Below are 23824 nucleotides of genomic sequence, written 5' to 3'. Positions count from 1 at the left end.
AATACAACTGTTCTGCGAATCTTAGGAATCGGTTCAAAACAGGATATGGAAGTTGGGGTAAAAGTGCACGGCAGATACTAATTAAGACATCCGCTTTTAGCCCTGAATTGGTTTGCGCAGATACAGCTACTTTTATATGAAATTCTCGTGAAATACACGGCTAGCTTACAAAGTTATTATGCACGCTGTTATTGCACAATTCTTACTACGCATTCTTGACGCAGCTGTTCGGTGACAAAAAGCTGCAAATCTAAGACTAAAGAACTCATCACTTTCAAACTGGTGCATGCACTATCTACCTTTGTAGGTTTATAGGTGATTTTCTTTTTTTCTTTTTTCTTTCTTTCTTTCCTACATTGATTCACTTGTCACGCACTTCCGTTCTCAAACTCAACATGAAATTCCTACTTTGCATTTGTATCCAAAAATGCGCGAAGCTATTGTGTACTTGTTTTGACATTGAATACGGTTACTTTCTGTAGCGCTTAAAAAAATCCAATACCTCAAGAAAGCTTAGTGTTATTGGTGAGGATTCTCTGTCTTAAAGCAGGAAATTGATGTAGCCATATTTAATAAAAAGTTGGAGTAATTAAGCTCCAGTATACGGGTCATTGGTGAAAATATATTGCTCTGCATAAATGGCACCAGTCTGACATATTCATCCCAAATATCGTACCCTGTCACTCGTCCATCTTATATTAAGAAAGCAACTTCATGAGACGATCGTATTACTTAATCTGCTGTGAATAAAATAAGTCCATCCTTCTGGTTCTCCCTATCCCTTTCTAGCAAGCTGGCAAGGATGCTTCCCCTACAGAGCCTAATGAGAGGAGGACTGAAAGTCTTCAGGACGAGCGCAGTAGTTGGTGCTTGTAGGAGTCCCGTGTCTCCTCCTTTGCCTCTCGCTCCTCAGCACAGGTAAGTAGTATTCTCAAGATTTGTCCGCAGAAATGGCGCGACTCTTTTCCCTTGCCTGTAAATAACGGGCAATATCCTTTAGGGCCTCGTACAGAAACCCCATTTCCTTGGTACTTATTTAATTTATTTTGTTTATTTTTAAAATGTGTTATAGGTGTCTCACATGTATTAAAACTCACACATACACACACACACACACACACACACACACATATATATATATATATATATATATATATATATATATATATATATATATATATATATATACTGTATACACACACACACACACACATATATATATATATATATATATATATATATATATATATATATATATATATATATATATATATATATATATGTATGTATGTATGTATATATATATATATATATATATATATATATATATATATATATATATATATATATATATATATATATATATATATATACTGTATACACACACATATATATATATATATATATATATATATATATATATATATATGTATGTATGTATATATATATATATATATATATATATATATATATATATATATATATATATATATATATATATATATATATATATATATATATGTATGTACTGCCGTAGCGGACACAAGAGTCTGAAAAAAATCATCGCACCATTTGCTGAGAAACCAGAGGGCTGTCTCCCCTGAGCTAGACGTGGGAATTGGTTGTGGCTGTCCGACCCGTAGGCCTCTGCGTTTGAAAATGTTATCCACATGAAAGACTGTGTCCTATCGTCTTCAATATGCCGTCGAATTTTCAGAGCTAGAGGCCAGCGGAACGTCAGCACCGGAGACAGGACGGGAAGAATGGCTGCGCAAAATACTCGGGCTGAGACATTTCGTCGAGATGAGAATCAGACGAAAATTGCGAGCATTTCCCTGCAAAGTGGTGATTGGATGCTAGAGGTAAAAGAGGTGTAGACCCACTATTTTATATACGGCATTTATCTGATAAAACAAAGCAATTATGATCGGGCATTATCTCCCCTATAAGGGCAAACGTTGCCACCCAGAGTTTTTATACCTCCACCTACGCCTAGGGAGTATTACATCAACTTATTGTCCTCTAGTCCATAATGCTGATTGTTTTAAATTTACGAAAAAAAATGTACCCTATCTCACACTGTTTACGAGTTTTTACTATAAATCTTGTTTTCTTTCTCTTCTTGTAAAAAACACACAAATCAGCATTTTTTAAAACTTTCGTTCCATACTCGTTTTGTGAGGATAGTTTGTTCATGCGTAGACCCATGTGACGGGCAAACTAATGCCCAGGTCATATGAAACGAGGAAAAGAAAGGGAAAGGCGGAAGCAATGACCTTGAGGTCAGGGGATTTTGAAATTGGAGATCAACAGCTAAGAGGTTACATTGCAGTTATGAAACGACTTTATCTCTGGGTCTTAGATACCATTTCTGTGATAACCAATCTGAATAAGTTATCAAATGGTCTTTCTTACAGTCAGTCAAGGAGTTCTGAAGGTAATTGTGACGTGCTGATTAAATATAGCTTTCACTGTCGAGAAAGATGATCAATAATGATTTTTCTGGAATAATGATTATAATGTAGTTATTTCCATCACCTATTGTTTTCTTCTTCCAAATGGGCATGTTTTCTGTGGAAGCTTGATTTGCAAGCAAAATTCTTTTTTTCACTTGATTCATGTACGCTCTCCTTTTGGAAACAACAATAATAATAATTATTATCATTAGAGTATCATCATTCCAACAATTAGTGTCAAATTTTGGTTTATTTGCAGGTTAAATGGGACGACGGAAGCAGAGAATGCTACCCGTACATTTGGCTCAGAGACAATTGCCAATGCGAACAGTGTTTCCATCCCACAGCCTACGCGAGGACAGTTGACATCAAGGATCTTGACGTCGCGATTGTCCCAACATTTGTCAACGTGGGTTTCCTGCCTTTTGATTTTATGAAAGGGAAAGTAAAGCATGTAAGAAGTAAAATGACTTAATCGCATCAGAATTAAAAAAAAGAAAAAACAATGCTCCAGTTTCGTAGTATCATACTAAACTTGAAGCCAAGTGAATCAGCCGTTTAATTGTTTGACCGGAGCAATGGGATATAAAAACGATAAAATGATAATTTAACAACGAGGTGCTCATCTCAATATATTCTCCCTTTTTTTGCGGGGGTAGACTGCCCTTTAGGTTGCCTTTCAAGCAGCACTCAAAAATGATATCATTAAATGCCCTAATCTTTTTGTGATACCCACGAATTGTAGATTTTACCAGCCTGCTATCTAACCAAATTTGTGAGGCAGACAAATAGGGAGTGAGTAAAATCACGGATTATATTTAAAAACAGAAAGCGTCACAGCTAGGCCTCTGGGTGACACGGTAAAGGACTCTTGAAAAAAAGGACTCCATAAAGCACACTGTAAGCAGCCATCTTACTTTTGCAAGCACCTGCCATCGTTTTAATTCTTAATGATCACTCCTTGTAGGTCATCGAGAATTCCAGGGCATTTGAAATCACCTGGCCAGATGGACACCTTAGCAGCTACAACAGCGATTGGCTGCGGGAAAGATCCTTTGCGAGCGAGGGCAGAAGAAGAAGACAACAAATCAGGAGGTATCCTAATGAACAAGCAAGATTACGTAAAGCTGATTTTTTTTTTCGTTTTTGTTTCCTGTACATACAGTAGAATTTCATGCAATAAGTTCGTGAATAGGAGGCCACTCACTCAAGTCAAATGATGCTGTTATATTCGTAAAATTAGCATTTTCTTGGTAGGGCATTGGGGTAGCAACCTCATTCTCAAGTTATATATATATATATATATATATATATATATATATATATATATATATATATATATATATATATATATATATATACACACTACTTTTGGATTTATTTCTACGCTCGAAAAAGTAGTACCACTTCTAACGCCCTCACTCCAGAACCGACCGAGAATTATGGGACGCGGGTCTCTCCAGAAGCTTCCGACGGCGAAGTACGACGAGCTTCTGAGTGACGACGGAGCTCTCCTGGATTTCATCCTCACGCTGGAGAAAATCGGATTTGTTATCGTCAGCGGAGCCCCTACGCGCGTTGGAGGCCTCATGGAGCTAACCAATCATCTAGGTATTGGAATTGGAGCCATTATGGGTGAGTATATATATATATATATATATATATATATATATATATATATATATATATATATATATATATATATATATATATATATATATAGTATCCAAAGATTAATCATTATCGCTATTTCTGAAGATGTAATCAAACATATTCAATAAATACCAGATCAGATTTCATACTGTTAATACACATTTAAGAACAATACTAGCAGATGCTCGATATTGCTCGCATTTGCTAGTTCCGATATCCGTACCATACCCATACCCATATCTGTATCGTACCCATATAATATATGAAGAGAACTGAGTGTCCGGAATCCCATATCATGCCCATACCCATATCCATAGCCATACCATACCTATACACACACCTATACCCATACCCATATCCGTTTGATACCCGTACCCGTATCCATACCATACCCATACCCATATCCATACCATTACCGATAGCCATACCCATATCCATACCATACTCATACCTCCTACCCATACCCATACCCATATCGGTTCCATACCCATATCCATATCTGTACCATACCCATACCTGTACCCATACCCAAACCCATACCCATATCAGCACCATATCCATACCAAATCTGTACCATACCCATACCCAAACCCATATCTGTATCATGCCCATACCCATACTGATATTTGTACCATACCCATAACCATATCCATACTATACCTATACCCATACACGTACCCATATCCGTTCCATATCCATACCCATATCTGCACTGTACCCATACCTATACCCATACATGTACCCATACCCAAATCCATTCCATATCCATACCCATATCTGTACCATACCCATACCTATACCTATACCCATACCCATATCCATACCTACACTGATACCAATACCAATATCTGTACCATATCCATACCTGTATCGTACCCATATCTGTTCCATACCCATACCCATACCTATACCCATACCCATATCCATTCCATATCCATACCCATATCTGTACCATACCCATATCCATACCGACAGATACCCATACCAATACCCATACCCGTACCTGTACCCGCACCCATGTCCATTCCATACCCATACCCATATCTGTACCATACCCATACCTATATCCATACCATACCCATACCTATACCCATACCCATACCTTTACCATACCCAAACCCATACCTTTACCATACCCATACCATATCCATATCCATACCCATATCTGTACCATTTCCATACCCATATCTGTACCATACCCATACCTATGTCCTTACCCATACCTGTACCATACCCTTAACCATACCATACCCATACCATACCCATATCTGTACCATATCCATACCTATATCTGTACCATACCTATACCTATAACCAGCCAGTACCCCTACCTGTACCATATCCATACCCATATCCATACCATACCCATATCTGTACCATATCCATACCTATATCTGTACCATACCTATACCTATAACCAGCCAGTACCCCTACCTGTACCATATCCATACCCATATCCATTCCATACCTGTACCCACACCCATATCCGTTCCATACCTGTACCCTTACCCATATCCATGCCCGTACCTATAGCCATACCCATAGCCATACCATACCCATACCTGTACCACACCCATACCCGTACCTATAGCCATACCCATAACCATACCATACCCATACCTGTACCATACCCAGACCGATGGCCATAGTATTGAGTGCAGCACCCGTGGTTTAATGTCCATTACCAGCAGTCTAGTGCCTTTGCAAAGGCCCTTGTCCAAGCAAAGATTGCAAATAAGCATAACAACTACACCTTCCTTCAGGTTCAATTTAAGCGTTCAAGAATTCTGGAGAAACGCCCATTGTATTTAAACGTATTCTTGAAGATGTTTTCATGACTCCAGGGTCCTTTGAAGCAGTCTTCAGCTCCTGAAGCATTCCTATAAAAACAACGTCTTCTTAAATTCTTAAAGACTCCAAGATCCATTCAAAAGGCTTCTGGGAATAACAAAGGCTTTCCTCTCCAATTTCTTCTCCTTATAACCCTGTTCTTTATTATTATAACGTCTTTATAATCCTAAAGACTCCAGGGTCCTGGAGCCTCCGGACACACACATCCAAGGAAATTAATATAATAGATATAAGATGTCTTCACGACTCCAGGATCCTTTGAAGTCGTCTTCAGCTCCTGAAGCATTCCTGGAGAAACGCCCATTGGATTATAATGTCTTCTTGAAGTCTTAAAGACTCCAGGATCATGTGAAGCCTTCTTCAGCTGGAAAATTCCCATTGGATTATAATGTCTTCTTGTAAACGTCTTCACGACTCCAGGATCCTGTGAAGCCGTCTCCAGATCCTGAAGAACTCCTGCATAAACACCTACTGGATTATCACGACTTTCTGAAGAAGTCTTCAAGAATCCAGCTGTCTTCGTCTCCTTCTGCTACAGCCTGGCGAATCTCGAAATGTGCATTCAAACAAACGTTTCACGGAGGAATCCAGAATCTGTTTTCGGAATCATTCCGCACAGAATTCTTCCACCTCCTTAAGGATTATTGGAGAAACGCCCGTTGGATTATAACGTCTTCTTGAAGACATCTTCACGACTCCAGGATCCTTTGAAGCCGTCTTCAGCTCCTGAAGCATTCCTGGAGAAACGCCCATTGGATTATAATGTATTCTTGAAGTCACAAAGACTCCAGGATCATGTGAAACCATCTTCAGCCCCAGAAGCCTCCGGACACACACAGACAGACACACACAGACAGAGACATAAGGGCAGCCAAGGAAATTAATATAATAGAAGATTATAAATTAAAGAACTGCCTAGTGTCACTCCGCGATTCTCAAGCCCACTGACTTCAATTTTTGTTTTCTTTGTTCTTCAACTCCTGTTTACTTTTTAATTACATTTTTTATCTTATCTTTTTTATATTCTACTGTGCTTCTCTTCTCCGTGCTCTTTTTATCTGTTTTATTCTATAAGCATTACATTCTCAGAATGCTTGCTTAGAATAGGGAAAACAAGAATAGTAAAATGAACTAAAGCACACCATTAACGAACAACAATGTCCAGTGCCAACTACGATTCATACTGAAGTGACATTTTGGAAGATGCCAAGTAACTCACGGTTTCCCTTCGAACTATCCAGCCCCACGTTTGCGGTGAAGACAAGAGTCGACCCGATTAATTTGGCGTATACGTCGGGAGATCTCCTTCTGCATACAGATCTTGCCTGCTTGCAGACAAAGCCAGAGGTGAGTTTTTAAGGTATTTCAATGAGACTAGGTTATAGAGAAATTTATTCACTGACTAGACCAGAATACCCAATTTGTTGAAAGAGAGAGAGAGAGAGAGAGAGAGAGAGAGAACAACATGACTAGCTAGCTTTGGCTCAGTTTCTGCCTAACGTCGGTGAAGCTCTTGTCGAGTCACTAGACTTAAGTTTTAAAGGAAGTCAGTTAAGCATCAAATGAAGTGATATGATGGAAGCATATACCAAAATACAGGTGAGAAACTGTTGTTTGTTTGGGCATTTATGATACTTAACTGGATTATTATCTACTTGGTAGCTGGTTTGTTTTCATTTAAAAGTATTCTTTTCTGCGCAAACTTGCTTTTGCTTAAGAGATGTTGTTTTCGATTCAAAATTATTCAATTCCACACAAATTTGCTTGGCTTTAGCGATGTTTTAGATTAGGCCAAGTTTATGCTGACACGGGCTCTAGCTCCCAGAGCTTTAGAGAACCTGCTTAGCTCTCATTAATTTATTAATAATAATGATATCTTCTCTCCTCCATCACCACAGATCCAGCTGCTCCACTGCATCGAGCAAGCGTCCTGCCTCGGAGGGGAGAACGTCTTGGTCGACTCCTTCAACGTGGCGGAGCAGCTGCGAGACCGTTACCCGGAAAAATTTGAGCTCCTATCAACGACGCTTATCGATTTCATCGACGTCGGGAATGAAACGAAGCTAAAGAGGTTCTTTGAGCTTAGCAAACATCCTTTGATTGAGTAAGTGTCGAAGGTATAGACCACGGGACGAAAGTAAACTGCTCAAGGTTTGTGATTTAGTGGGTTAGTCTCCGGAACAATAACAACATTCTTGGAAAACATAAATAACAGCATATTTATATATATATATATATATATATATATATATATATATATATATATATATATATATATATATATATATATATATATATATATATATATATATATATATATATATATATATATATATGTGTTGTCGGACCCTGTTTCTTTTCTTCAAAGGGCCCAACACTAAGGTAAGCGCGTCCGGCGTAGGGCGTGTGGTAATTATTGTAAGTAGGAACAAGTGGCTCTTTAAAACAGTTATTAAATTGTAAATTACCGAGGTTAAAGGGAAAATGATTAATTGTTCCCGTTTCTTCTTTATTTGTGATTTTTGTCTTACAGTTCCACCTATAGTTCTTAACTGTTTCTTAATGGTTCGAGACTTTAAGATAATGGTTTCGAGACTTTGAAATAATGGTTTCGAGAGACTTAACGAATTAGATTACGGGGACTATTGTTTGAGAGAGTCTTTCTTCACTAAAACACTTCTTCTCTTTCTGTCTTTTCTGCTTCCCACACTTCGGAATAGTTCTCTCTCTCTATCTTCCCACTCTGCGACTTTTCTCTCTGTCTCTCTCTTTTCTCTCCGCGACTTTTCTCTGTCTCTCTCTTTTCTCTCCCACCTTTTTTCTCTCTCCTTTCCTGTATGCCTGTCCTTATATCTCCCATTTTCCCTTGTGTCAACCATGACGTCATATTCTGGGCAGGTACTGCTTTTCTGAGGCACCTCCTCCACTTGCTTCATTCCAACTTTTGGAGGTGTGTTTTAAGGAATTCCTGTTGATTATTGGGCATTTGCTCCTTGTAGGATGTCCCTAGGTCTTTGGCACTGATGGCTTTTGATTGGCCAAAACATCTAGGCTTGACCTGTGGGCGTGGCTTATTTCCTTGGGCTATCGTTTGAAGTCAAGGGGGGTTGAGGTTTTTCCCACACTCTTACTAACCATAAGGTTCCTTCGCAGGACCCTCGTGGATTCTGAAGGCACGGCCAGATGCAATTTCTCTTAGCGCCTCGTTAGTGCTGGTGTGTTTCTTGAAGATATGGTTGGAGACTTGTTTTGACAGACTGGGGATTTATTGCGTTACGGTCCTCCGTACTGACCCAAATGGAAATAGGATATTTCTACTTCGAAAAAATACATTTTTTCTCTATTCACTGATACATATATATATATATATATATATATATATATATATATATATATATATATATATATATATATATATATATATATATATATATATATGGAGCCTCGATGGCTCAGTCGGTTACAGCAGCAGCTTCGGACTTCAGAGGTCTGTGGCGCTGGTTCAAACCGCAGCCGACTGATCAGAGAGGCAGACACTTTGCTATCCGTGTAGACATCCCGGGATTATATATGTAATCAACGGATAGGTTTGCTTAAAAGCAAATGGGTGTTACAGACTAAATACACACACAAAAACAAAGCCACTACAACACCTTCTAAAAACATAACAAACATCTCACACGTCTCGAACTCTCGCCCTACCCGGCGCAACAACTCTCGCTGCTGGGAAGAAAGGGCGTTGGGTCGGGTATGATACATGAAACATACGCTACCGGGGTCTAAGCGATGTCAGGCAGGGCAGCCGATCGAGACTACGGTCTACCCCAAAGCCAAATCAAAAGTCCTTCAAAGAAGGCATCGTGCCTTACCCCATACAAAAATGGGAAAAAGCACGTTAAAAGAAGAAGATATATATACTCGTGTATATATATATAATATATATATATATATATATATATATATATATATATATATATATATATATATATATATATATATATATATATATATATATATATATATATATATATATATATATATATATATATATTGTATCATATAGCAGTCACGGTAGCTCGCCATAGAGATGGTAGTCCATGCTTCCATAGGGTACTGCACAAGTAAGTAACCAAATTAAACACTTCGTAATTCATTACATTACATAAAAGCACCAATTAACAGCAAATTGGACTGAAGGTTATTTATTTTACTATGTTTTCAGTCCAACAGGAATTTCTTCTTTTTCAGTAAAAATGGAAATTTTTAACTTTTTTTATATTTGTCAAAATTCATTGCAGTAGCTCAAGATGTTTTTCTGTTCATCGGTTATTCAAACTATTTTTTTTCCCGAAAATTTATTTTATTATGACATTTACATATAAATCTACTATCCATTTCAGGGACAGCAAGTCATCGTTTTTCTCAAATATCTTTCAAACTAATTATTTGATCGAAATGGTACTTTAACACAGTGCACAAGAAACCTCCCGCTAATTTTTGGTAATATAGTGCATTTTCGAATGGTGTTAGTTAAGGCGTTGATCTTGATTTTTAAAGGCAAAGTCGCATGGGTCAGCAGGACTAATTTACGCAATCAAACGTCCGTTATCCCCCATAGACAGGGAAGGGTGGGTGGAGATGGGGAGGCCAGGAAAGTGAGTTGAGGGAAGGATGAGGAGGGGAAGGGGGAGGGAGGGACGGGATGGGGATAAAGGTCGTTTGAATGCATAGTTTGGCGATGCTTGGCAACACCATGAAAGTCAAGAGTAAACGTCTTAACTAAAATCACTTGACAATGCACTATATTACCAAAAATTAGCTGGTGGTGTCTTGTACACTGCGTCAAAGCACCATTTCAATCAAATAATTAGGTTGAAAGATATTTGAGAAAAACAATAACTCGAAGTCCCGGAAATGGATAGTGACTATTTAACTACCAACTCTTATATTAATTAATTTCGTGTGATAATTGTCATTATCATTATTATTTAAAAACTCATTTGGAAAATGCTTTTTTTCAGGGTTGATGGAAATGGAGAAATCTGCGCAGTCACATCAAGCCACATGGCAAGGGACTCCCATTTTGACGCTCCACTCGAGAAGGTCAGAAACTGGTACGCTGCCATGTTGACCTTTTATGACCTTCTGTATCTTCCAGAAAACACGATTATGTACAAAATGAAAGACGGTATGTCCAAAGCTATTTGTTCGGATAGTAAAATGTCTAATGAATTTTATCTAAAAGCTGCATTATCTTTGCCAGGATGGAAGTGAAGCCAGGCACCTTTATTGAGAGTGAAAATTAATTTAGCTTGACCTTTAACATGATAGTGTCTCCGATGAAAAGTAGTCGTTTCTCCTGACGGTTTGTAACAGTTACCGTTTGTAACGACATTTCAGGCGACATTCTGATCTTCGACAACTCCCGCATCATGCACGGAAGAAAAGGATTCCACTTGACGGAGGGCAGCAGGGAACTTGAGGGGTGTTACTGGGACTGGGATATGGTTACATCCTGCCGGAGAGTCCTGCAGGTAAAATATGGTTTGATCAAGCTCTAACCACGACCTCTACGGCTACTGTGCTCATTCCTTGTCCCGAGATCCTTAACATTGTTGATGAGCAGGTACTGAGTGATCATGGATCTTCCTAGTCTTCTGACGTTTGCTTGACTGAATGAGCCAAGGTTGTGTGGGTGATTAGTCCCATATCTGTTGTGTGGGTAATTAGGCCTAGGCTGAGGTTGCTAATGCGTTTCAGTGTTGGAATGGCTGAGTTGAAACTGATAATGAATTAGGTTCTGAGTCATTCTGGCAAAGTTTACAATATACTGGTAAATGAGTCAATGAGTCAAAGTTAGTGAACTGAAAGTTTCAATAAATGAACCATAGTTAATTTGTTGTGAGTGGGTGTTTCAGGGAATGCCAAAACTGATCTTTACTGGGCATTTGTGTGACTGACTTAATGAGCTAAAGTTGGCATTCTATCATGTGTTCAACTAAATTATCTCAGATGAATAAAATGACACTAATCCTACTATGTTAATGCCTGATATAAAGCACTGAAAGGTTTGTAATGGTTCTTTAAATATTGTTCTGTCCCATAGCAGAACACAGCTTGATTGTACATTCAAAAACTGATCTCTCCATCTGTCTATATATTATATATATGTATATATATGTATATATATATATATATATATATATATATATATATATATATATATATATATTGTCGTGCCCTGTTTCTTTCCTCTTTATTAGGGCATGGCACTAAGGTAACGTGTCCGGATGGTGATGTGTGGTAATTAGTTAAGTAAGAGCAAGTGATTCTTGAAAACAAATGAATTAAATACCAAAAGACTTAAGGTTAGGGAGAAAATTATTAATTGTTCCCGTCTCTGGTTTATTTCGCACTTCTTGTCTTACAGTTTCCACCTTATAGTTTCTTAACTGTTTCGAGACTTGGAATATTGGTTTGAGAGACTTAGCGCATCTGATTAAGGGGACTAATGTTCTGTGAGTCAATCACGCACTACACACTTCTCGCGATGTCTTTCGGTTCCTTTTCTGCTTCCCCTCACTTTGGAACTGTTTTCTGCGCTCTCTTCTACTCTGCCTTCCACTCTTTCTGTCTCTGTTTTCAACTCTGTCCTTTCCCGTGTGTTTCTCCTTATATCCCCTATTTTCCCCTTGTGTCAACCATGACGTCATATTCTGGGCAGGTACCGTGTTTCTGAGGCACCTCCTCTGCTTGCTTCATTCCAACTCTTGGAGGTGTGTTTTAAGGAATACCTCTTGGTCATTGGGTACTGGCTCCTTGTAGGACGTCTTTAGGTCTCTGGCAATGATGGCATTTGATTGGCCAAATCATCTAGGCCTGACCTGTGGGAATGGCTTATTTCTCTGGACACTCCTTTGAAGGTGCGGGCGGTGAGGGGTGTCTTCCCACGTTCTGCTTCCCAGCTGTCCCCCCGAAAGTCGATGCGACTTCTCTTAGCACCTCGTTAGTTCTTGTGCGTTCTTGAAGTTGTGGCTGGCGCCGTGTTGTGACAGTAGGAAAGATTTATGCGAGTTTATGGTCCCTTCTACGGACCCAATGGAAATATGATATTTTCTACATCGAATAAATAAGTTTTCTGTTCTATCGATGCATATATATATATATATATATATATATATATATATATATATATATATATATATATATATATATATATATATATGATTCAGAACGGCTCTGTGATAGAAGTTCGACAGCGAGGCACGTTTACTGCATATTGGAACTGCTGTTCAGCGAATCTGGTTGCTCTCGGCAGGAAAAAAGGGATCAATAATAGATATATAGATGAATTTTTATACGTACAATCTTATGAATCTGCTATGGGACACAAATTTTAAAGAAACAATACATATATATATATATATTTAGTTGTATTCTTCTCAATCACGAAGATAAAATATTACGGTGCACTCCACAATGAAGATGAAGGAGAAACCAGAGGAAAAGGAAATAGAGTTCTTAATTTGTCCCAACAGTTTCGCCCTCCATCAGGCCTCTTCCGGGGATGGAGGGCGAAACTGTTGGGACAAATTAAGAACTCTATTTCCTTTTCCTCTGGTTTCTCCTTCATCTTCATTGTGGAGTGCATCAAATATATATATATACAGTATGTATATATATATATATATATATATATATATATATATATATATATATATATATATATATATATATAATATTTATATATATATATATATATATATATATATATATATAGTTGTGTTTGTATGTATGTATGTATGTATGTATCAAGTAAAGCATTTATCTATTTAGGGATCATTCAGTGGCTGAGGTGGTCTATTTACCAGTGGAATACTAATCAATATCTGTGAGACCCAGTCTTGGAATTTTCTGGTACAGTCACTCAAAATAGTATTGCAACATACTTCAAAATTTTTCGGACAACAGCTTATACAGTAGTAGTGACACCTGGAGCTATTTGGCAACTCCGTCTCAAGCTCAAGGAAAACCCACAGACACTACTGGTGCGTCAGAGAAATTACCTCTCGTTTCCCTTAAAACGATTTTTTCTCTGATATTGTTGTAATACGTTACTTGATTACAGCATATTAACTTCAAAGGTCATCACTGTTCTTATGGTTTAATACTTTCATCTTCAAAGGCCATTACTATATGTTTTATCTTTTTTGTGTAAAATTTGTGGACATAGGCCTATGATTATTGTAAGTTGAACTATTAGCCTAAGTAACATCAGCAATTACGATTTGTGTAAACATTTGCTGGTATGTTGATATAAATAAAATTTTTCAAGACTGGTATTTGAACGACTAATCCTTTGTATACTGTAAACTAGTGAAACTTAATATCTTTTTTATTTAGGTAACATAAACACAATACAAAATAAAAATGTATTTTCAGTGTTATAAAATAACGAGAAATATCTGCATGCATAATTACCAGAAAGAAAATAAATAAATAAATATATATATATATATATATATATATATATATATGTGTGTGTGTGTGTGTGTGTGTGTGCGTGTGCGTGTGCGTGTGTGTGTGTGTGTGTGTGTGTGTGTGTGTGGGTGTGTGTGTGTGTGTGTGTTGACTCACATCAGGATCGAACCCAGGTTTTCAATCGAAAGGCACAATTGAGAGACCTGGGCTGATCCTGATGTGAGTCAGAAATTTATTTCTGTTCCACACGTGATTATGTGTTTCATATATATATATATATATATATATATATATATATATATATATATATATATATATATATATATATATATATAGTGTGTGTGTGTGTGTGTGTGTGTGTGTGTGTGTGTGTGGTGTGCGCGCGCGCGCGCGTGTGTGTGCGTGTATGCATAATAAAGAGAACTACCTGCATTAGAAGTAAACTAAACCCATATTTCATCAAATTAAACACACACAGAACACCTCTCTCTCTCTCAATATTTTGTGTGGGACACTCTTAGATGACTTCACCCAGTCTCCTCGGCATAGAATCCACGAGTTTTCTACAAACGTTGACTTCTTGACTTTTAGGTCTGAGTAACTCCCATACTGACTTGGGGTGACTAATTAGAGCTCCTTTGCTCCTTACTTAACTACTATCCCAGTTGCTTACAAAATAAGCCCAAAGATTATCTATTCGGTTTAAGTCCGCAGACTAAACTGGGCATTCAATCCGAATGATATCTTAAAATGGGCTCTAAACCATTCTTTTACTTCTTTTTCATTATGAACAGAAGAATTATCCATCACTTCATAAACTGGTTCCGGATCTGGGATTCGCGACCTTACAGATGGAACAAAAACATTTCATTGAGATCTTGAACTTTATAGCAATTCCTATCAAATGTCATGACGACACAACATTTAGGTAGTTAGTTAGGAGACGTATTTGGTGAGGTGTTTGTCTCGGAGCGGTTGGCACTCCGGCCATTAGTAAAAGTTTCACGGCATCGGCAGTTATCGGTCGCCAGGTTAGCTGGGGACGATCTTTTGTTCAGTCTTCTTTAACGAGTGCTGTTGTTATCTAGGGCGTGATTTAGTGCCCGATGTCTTTTGTTGCGGTTCGGGGAGTATTTGTGTGTTTTTACCGCAGTTTTCTACGAATTAGGTATTTTGGTGTGGTTTTTAAGCGCTGTTCGGAGTCGGCTGCTGTCGGGATCATCGCGGACACTGGGGCTCGAGAGAAGCAGGGGAGGAAAGGAGTAAGTTTTCCTTTTTTGAGTTTTCCTGTCGGTGCAGTTGAATTTTTTTTTTATCTCTCTCTTAATTCGGTCTTTTGTTTTTTTTCTTATGAAATATTATGGGGTGCGAATAGATTATTTTTGTGGGTGCACTTTATTGAGGGGTTTTTCCTTTGTTTTTTTTTTTTTTGTTTTTCCCCTTATCAGGTTGTTTTAATTATGAGAACAAAGGGAGTTCAGGTGAGGGCCTGTTTTTCCTCTCCTTGTGTGTGTGTGTTTTTTTTTTATCTCTCTCTCTTTTTTCTGCAATCGCTTTCGTTTTACGGATACCATATTGATGTATGAATCGATCGCGAGCGTATTTATATATTTTATATATAATGGGCCGGTGTCTCGCGTGACGGTAATGAGACGAGGCATTTTCTCCTGCCGTCATCATTCTAGCAGCTCGGAGGCAGTCGTCGGTTGCGACATTACGCTTCAGCGATTTTGGCAAGAGAGGTGTGATTTTCTTTGCTTGGTAACTAGGCCTTTGTCTTGATTGCTGCTTCAACGTTTATTTCTTGCAGGCAGTTGTAGGTGATGTCGGGGAGGGGGAGTCTTTCCTCCGGAGGGAGGACTTCTTTTTCATTTTTGTGAGGTCTCGGTTTGACGACAGTAGGTGTGGTCTTTTACTTGCATACTCATTTATCCGCGTGGCGACAAGCGTCCTCACCTCCTTTGCAATTTCAGCGTTTATCGCTTGCAAGCAGGGGGACATGGAGGGAAAATTTTACTTTGGGGGGATTAGCCTTCTTTTTTTCTCATCTGCTTTTCTTTCGTTGTGGGATCTGGTTAGTTCTTTATTGAAGGGGTGGGTAGAGCTCTCCGGCCGGCCAGTGAAGAATTAGAGGAATTTATTTCTGGTGATAGAAATTCATTTCTCGTCATAATGTGGTTCGGATTCCATAATAAGCTGCAGGTCCCGTTGCTAGATAATAGTCTAGTACATAGATAGGGTTCCCATGCACCCCCCTGACATATACTTGCAAATGGTACCAAAATTTAGCAAATGTCGTCTAGAAAATGATAAGCCTTATTAACAGGTGATCAAAATGTCCCACGTATGTTTTATATGTAAATTTGTGCGGCCATTACGGAAAATTTGTTTTTCCGCAATATCTCCATTACTATTGAAGATAGCAAAGCAAACAAGGTGTCTAACCCTACATTTGTAGGGTCAGGGAGTTGGATAAAGCTATTTGTAATGTCATAGCATGTATTGTAAGGTCAAAAGTGAATATTCTGCTGATATTGTGGCCAAAATAGCTTCTTTTCATGCTATACATTGCTGCTTTGTTTTTCCTTCAGGTACCTGGTGTTGGAGATGTGCATGTGTGCATGTGTGGTGGTGGTTGTACAGTAATGGTTGCAAGTGAACAGTAGTAGAGAGTAGATGCTAAACTGTGGTGGTGGAAAATATGCCAAAAAGAAAATACAGTAAAACTGCAGCTCCTGTAACATCTATATGTATACTCCATGATGCTACTTTGAATGACCATGGGAACTTCATATCCTTCAGCAACATCAAAGGGACACCTTCTGAGAAATTGGAACACCTACATGATATTCGAGATCAAAGGTACAGACAACCACTGGATTCACCATATCGTATGCAAGTCATATGTGAACAAATTCCTGAAACACTTCCTGATGAACTGCAGAACATCGGCTACCATCAGCAGTGTTACCAGCGTTTCAGTGCAAATCTTCATCGTTTGAAAGATGAAACCAAAGATGAAGCCTCTACTTCACAGAGACATCATTCCCCTCGTAAATTGGCCTCTGGAGAACCTATATTCCCTGCTGAATGTATCTTCTGTGAGAAAATAGAGATAAAAGATGCTAAACGCAAAACAGAGCGACCCCGGTATTTCGCTTCATATAGAAACAAATCAAATGCATGGGAGGAAGTTGAGTCACGTGCCCAAAAAATGGGTCTTATGCGACTTTATAGACTTGTGAAAGACAAAGATTTGTTTGCTTGTGAGGCCCAGTTCCATCCATCATGCTACCAGTCCTTTCGTACTGCATTTAAGAACCACGAACGCAAGTTTGAAAATGTGAGAGATGCCCAAGACACAGAACAAGCCAAGATCGCAGCTGCCCATGAAAAAGCTTTTGTTTCAGTGGTGGAACATATTCAGAGGCATATCATCCGTGACGATGAGGTTGTGAAACTGTCTTCTTTGCGACTGCTGTTCATAGAGGAATTAGAAAAAAATGGTTATGAAAACCCAAACTACCGTTCCGAGAAACTGCTGAAGCGCCTGCAAAATGATCCATTGGCAGAGTTCATTCAGTTTACGAAACTTCGTCAAAGCAGTGCAGGTGTACTTTCATTCTGGCTTGTATATAAAGCCAAAATGACTGTTTCTGAAGCCCTGGCAAGAGCCTACATACTGGGAAACTCAGACAAGGAACAAGATGTTGCTCTGGTGCTGCGCAACTGTATTTTGCAAGCCTTTCAACAATCCCAAGACCTTCCTTGGCCTTTTACTGCAGATGACATGGATCTGGCTATTTTCAAAATTCTGCCTGATAGCCTTATTAGGTTCTTAAGTCTTGTCACTACTGGAAAGGAAGATGTTGAGATGAGTGACAAAGATGTCTTTGTCATTCTCCTCTACCATGCTCACAAGATCAACCTCAGAGTTTATCTGGACATAGGATCAGGAAAACACAGAATGTTGCTAAATGTTTCTGACCTCGCAGAAACCATGGGACCAGATTATTGCGCTGCTGTGATGGGGCTGTATGACTTCACAGGAGAGGACTGCACCAGTGCATTCAAGGGCAAAGGAAAGGTTGCAGCCTTGAAGAAACTGGAAAAGAGCCCCAGATTCCAGAACACATTCAGGCAGCTTGGCGATGAATGGCAAACCAATCAGGGTCTTTCTCAGAGCTTAGAGCAGTTCACTTGCATCATGTATGGAATGAGTCGTGAGACATCTGTCAATGCTGCACGTGCAAAACTGCTTCGCAAGATGGTGGGTGAAGATGAAAGGCTTACCTCAAAGTCCAAGGTCGATCTCGCTCGCCTCCCTCCTTGCCAGGCTGCTTTGATTCCACATATTCAGCGTGCTAATCACCGTGCTGCTATATACAAGAGAGCTGATGACCCTATCCTGGAAGCACCTCAACCCTATGCAGATGGGCAAGGCTGGATGAAGACTGAGAATGGGATCTTGGAACCAATCTGGTCCCAGGAACCAGTTTTACCACCTTCACTTGTAGACTTGCTGGACACAGTAAGTCATGAAGAAGATGAGAATGAACCAGAGAATGAGTTTGACTAAGATGATGTGTTTGACAGTGACGATGACTCTGATGAGTGATATTTCTTGTCTACTATTTTATGAGTGACATTTCTTGTACGCCAGTGTTATTGGCTGTGTTTGCTGGCTTGCAACATTTACCTGGATGTTGCTTGTATGAGATTTGTTGTAGGTTTCATGTTCACATATCTTGATGTTAATAGCAAACTGATATCCTGATAACATTAATCGGTCCAGTTAGAGGGATATCTATTGTAATTGGTGATACAGTCTGTTGTCTTTACTTACAATAAATGGGATACAAATTTTGACACAGCACTTGCTAATTGATGTATATTTTAGTTGCTATGACTTTTGTTATGTCCCAATCTACTAGACTGTCCCTGTAACACTTCAACAATACCATTAACATAACTATTGACCCTCAAAATATAGGGGTAGACACCTCATTTGCTTTCCCATATTGAATACTAATGGAGATATTGCGGAAAAACGATTTTCCCATAATGGCTGCACTAATTTGCATACAAAACATACGTGGGACATTTTGATCACCTGTTAATAAGGCTTACCATTTTCTAGATGACTTTTGCTAAATTTTGGTACAATCTGCAAGTATATGTCAGGGGGGTGCATGGGAACCCTATCCAGCTCCTCAACTATAACCAGTTGGTTCTCAGCCACGTAAAGTAAATCTAATCCTTCGGGCCAGCCCTAGGAGAGCTGTTAATCAGCTCAGTGGTCTGGTTAAACTAAGGTATACTTACTTGTGGGATCTGCTAGCTTGACCTTGATTCACACGCTGGCCTTGCGCTCAGCTCTTTCATTGGGTTACGGGCGCGGCTATAGGCCTAAGGAAGGAATTTCCCCCCGTTGGTTTTTTATTATTAATATCTGTGTATCGGGATGATGATAATATTTTGATTTTTACTTTGAGCGTTTTTGCTTCTTTTGTTTTTCCATTTTTGTGTGGATTTAAAGAACATTATATGATGGTTTAATATTTTCAATATATTTGAGATCAGGCAAGGCTTGTTGGTCGACGAAAGAAACTGTGCAGGAATTTTTAATATAATGGATTTGCAGTTGGGGAAAGTTTTTACAGGGGTGCGGAGTAGTTATCGTTCACGTAGAGTCCAGAAAGGGGAGATTGTTGACAATGATAGGCGTGACTTCCGGAGCTTCGTTGTTGACCCCCCCCGTAGGGGTGTAGCGCCGTCAGTGCTCCTCATGCGGTGCACTGTAGTCATTACTTAAAGTTCTTTGCAGCGTGCCTTTGGCCCCTAGCGGCAACCCCTTTCGTTTCTTTTACTGTACCTCCTCTCATATTCTCTTTCTTCCAGCTTAGTTCCCACCCTCTCCTAACAACTGATCCATTGTGCAACTGCGATGTTTTCCTCCTGTTATACCTTTTAAACTTTTACTGTAAATTTCCGTTTTAGCGCTGAATGACCTCATAGGTCTCAGTGCTTGGCCTTTGGCCTAAATGCTGTATATTCAGTTCAATTCGTTGTTAACCCATAAAACACGACGTATGCACCTCCTATACAGCCCTTTATGGGGGAAGGGGGATGTTAGTGTTTCGACTGCTTGTTTTCTTTCGTAGGTTTTTCTTTTTGGCTTGTTGCATTTGGGGGCAGTGTCTGATTTTTATGCCTCTATGGATGTTTTTATTTTTATTTATTTTTTTTTTTTTTTTACGGAGCTGAAAAGGAAATTGAGAGCAGAGAGGTTTAAAGGTGTAACAGGAGGAAAACCTCGGTTGCACTGAAACAATAGTTGGGAGAGGATGGATAGCAAGATGGAAGGAAGAAAATATTAGTGGAGGCACAGCAAACAGTAAGAAAGGAGTTGCAGCTAGGGGCCTAAGGGACGCTGCAAAGAGCCTTTAGTAATGACTACAGTGCACCGCGTGAAATTCACTGACGGCGCTGGCTCTCTACGGGTGTTAACGACTGAGCGTTCTCGCAGAAGTAAGAACGACGCAAGAAGTGGGAGGTTGTGTGCGTAACTCCATAACGGCAGCGTCATAACTGGGGCAATTTCGAATCTGTCATCCTGTCTTCGGTTTCAAGAACAAGTAAAAAATGCTCAGAAGTTTCTTCATACAGCGTATAATGCTGTATGAAACTTTCACCCACAGCTCATGAAACTCCCAGCCGCGGTCCATAAAACTCAGCCACGGTCCGGTGGTGGCATGTGTTGCTGGCACCGCTATAGATCATGGCTAATTTTAACCTTAAATAAAATAAAAACTACTAAGGCATGAGGGCTGCAATTTGGTACGTTTGATGATTGGAGGGTGGATGATCAACGTACCAGTTTGCAGCCCTCTAGCCTCAGTGGTTTTTTAGATGTGAGTACGGACAGAAAAAGTGCGGACGGACACAAAGCCATTACAATAGTTATCTTTTACGGAAAACTAAAAACGTTAAGGTTCAGTACCGCCAGTCTTTTTCACGGCTTTTCCGGCTTCATTCTCTGATGCATTTGCAGTGTTGTAACCTGTTTATAAAGGACATTTATCAGAACTGAAAATCATCTAAAAAAAATAACTGACACAAGCCACTGCCGCTAGGACGAAAAATATGTTAGGGTCATGATTCAACGGATCTTATCTGCTTCAAGTCATGTTATCATGTTAGAAAGTTGGGTCTCTAGAAATGTTATATTTTAAACCCTGATGCCAATAGCCCCTTATTAGAATGCATGACGGTCGAATTCCAAAGAAAATATTAGATACATGGAAAGATGGAATCTCATTCGAACTACGCTTACTCGTGTAGATTGTCGAGTAGGACCTGCAGTTAAGTATGTTGTCATATGAGTACTCAGATTTTAGTCTCTCGCTTCCTGACAGCTAGTAAAAAGATAAATATACCTTAGTTTTACCAGACCAGGTATATAAGAACGAATGGGTGCTTAGGACGCCTTTTTTTAATTTTCTGTGAAAGAAAGCTATTGTGCCGGCTTTGTCTGTCCGTCCGCACTTTTTCTGTCCGCCTCAGATCTTAAAAACTAGTGAGGCTAGAGGCCCGTAAGTTGCTGTGTTGATCATCCACCCTCCAGTCATCAAACATACAGCCCTCTAGCCTTAGTAGTTTTTATTTTATTTAAGATTAAAGTTAGCCATAGTCGTGCCTCTGGCAACGATGTAGGACAGGCCACCATTATACCGAGACCACCGAAAGATAGATCTATTTTCACTGGCCTTGATTATACGCTGTACAGAAAACTCGATTGCTTCGAAGAAACATCGGCGTATTTTTTACTTATGTAGATATAAATCTGATGACACGTGTCTTGGAAACTTAAGTTTGTTTTAACGTAAAACGTCAAAAAAAAAACAACATAACAGCTTGGACGTTGTACAGCAATTCGTGTCGATGGAAAATATCAGCTGTAGACCTTGCTCAGCCATATCTAATGACACTGAGATTACGTGCGGGATTGTCTTGAAAGGGGAAAGATAACAAAGAAGGCTGCAGTATGCATATGTTTTTCCTAATCTCTCGTTAGTCGCACGTTAGAGTCAAGGTCACTGCTTCGCCTTCCCTCCGTCGAAGTGTCACTTCTCGGAGCTGTTCAGCACAAGTAAGACCAGCGAGACCAGGTAAGACACACTGTTCCGTCTCTCGCGAAACTGAGTCTTGTGTTTTATGTATGTATGTGTATGTATGTATATATATATATATATATATATATATATATACATGTATATATAATATACATACATATACATACGTATATATGTAAATTATATATATATATATATATATATATATATATATATATATATATATATATATATATATATATATATATATATATATATATATTAACTTTATCACATACACAATTGTTCTGTGCATTATCAGAATTACTAAAAGGACCTCATTCAAACTGGATGGTATCTAATGGAGTATTTATTTAGAAAAAGTTACTAGCTTTCTTGGACAAACAGGCCACAGAATGAAGTCCTTTTAGTAATATATATATATATATATATATATATATATATATATATATATATATATATATATATATATATATATATATATATATATATATATATGTATATACGAACACTGGAATACAATACTCTAAAAACGAAATTAGATGAAAATTGGTTGTGTACAGACATAAAAAAACGAAACAAAGAAATACTAAACTAAATAAATACCTGTAAAATAAAAGCACACACTTAATGAACAAACACAGCATCTCCGTGGACCTCTCGTTGTTACCGAAGGAAGGTTTCAGTTTCAGTGTAAAGGCTTTCCGCTACAGACAGTTCCAAGGAAGCCATCGACTGGAGAATGGAAAAAGAATCTAAGCATAAACAGAGATCACTACACAATCTGTGACCACGCATGGTACTGAATGGTGGTTTAGCTAAAAGCCTCTTTGTTCTAATGGATCTTCCTAGATGTTCAAACCATCGAACACATGCTTGGCGCTTTGTTTTTCCCACGTAAATTACATTACAGCGACCGCACTTATGTTTTTGAACAACATAAGATTGTAGCTCTGAGGGTTCCATTTTCCTTGTGCTTAAACAAGCTACTGATGGTGTATTTAGGTTTAAACACCCTGACATTAATTTCGTGGTAAAATTCTCTTTCAAGGTTCAGTAGCCGATTTTGAATAGGAAAACTCATATTCCCACAGAAAAACATAGAAAATATAGCACTGCTTTACTGACCTTTAAAATAGTAACTTTAGGGGACATTATCCACGAAAGTAATATTAGAACCGTTTTTGTGAAGCATTTCTTTCTAAACTGAAATTCTGAATGGAGACAGAAATAACTTGAACAATTGGA

The 23824-nt window shown here is 38.7% G+C and overlaps 2 protein-coding genes across 3 annotated transcripts in view; one reads left to right on the top strand and one right to left on the bottom strand.

Moving 5' to 3' along the window:
• The window catches only part of LOC136844479 (WD and tetratricopeptide repeats protein 1-like), a 157986-nt gene that overhangs the window by 108327 nt on the left and 25835 nt on the right, over positions 1-23824 (bottom strand). The window lies entirely within an intron of this gene.
• LOC136844481 (gamma-butyrobetaine dioxygenase-like) overlaps positions 15405-23824 on the top strand; it is a 44202-nt gene continuing 35782 nt past the window's right edge. Inside the window, exon 1 of one of the 2 annotated variants that reach the window (XM_067113768.1) lies at positions 15405-15703. The gene's annotated coding sequence lies outside the window, so the exon portion shown is untranslated. Of the gene's footprint in view, positions 15704-22481; positions 22613-23824 lie in introns of those variants that run through there. The other variant, XM_067113764.1, reaches the window with a different exon arrangement.

This window comes from Macrobrachium rosenbergii, chromosome 12 (genome assembly GCF_040412425.1).
Source record: "Macrobrachium rosenbergii isolate ZJJX-2024 chromosome 12, ASM4041242v1, whole genome shotgun sequence".
Taxonomy (NCBI): domain Eukaryota; kingdom Metazoa; phylum Arthropoda; class Malacostraca; order Decapoda; family Palaemonidae; genus Macrobrachium; species Macrobrachium rosenbergii.
This window is presented reverse-complemented; position numbering and strand designations above follow the sequence as displayed.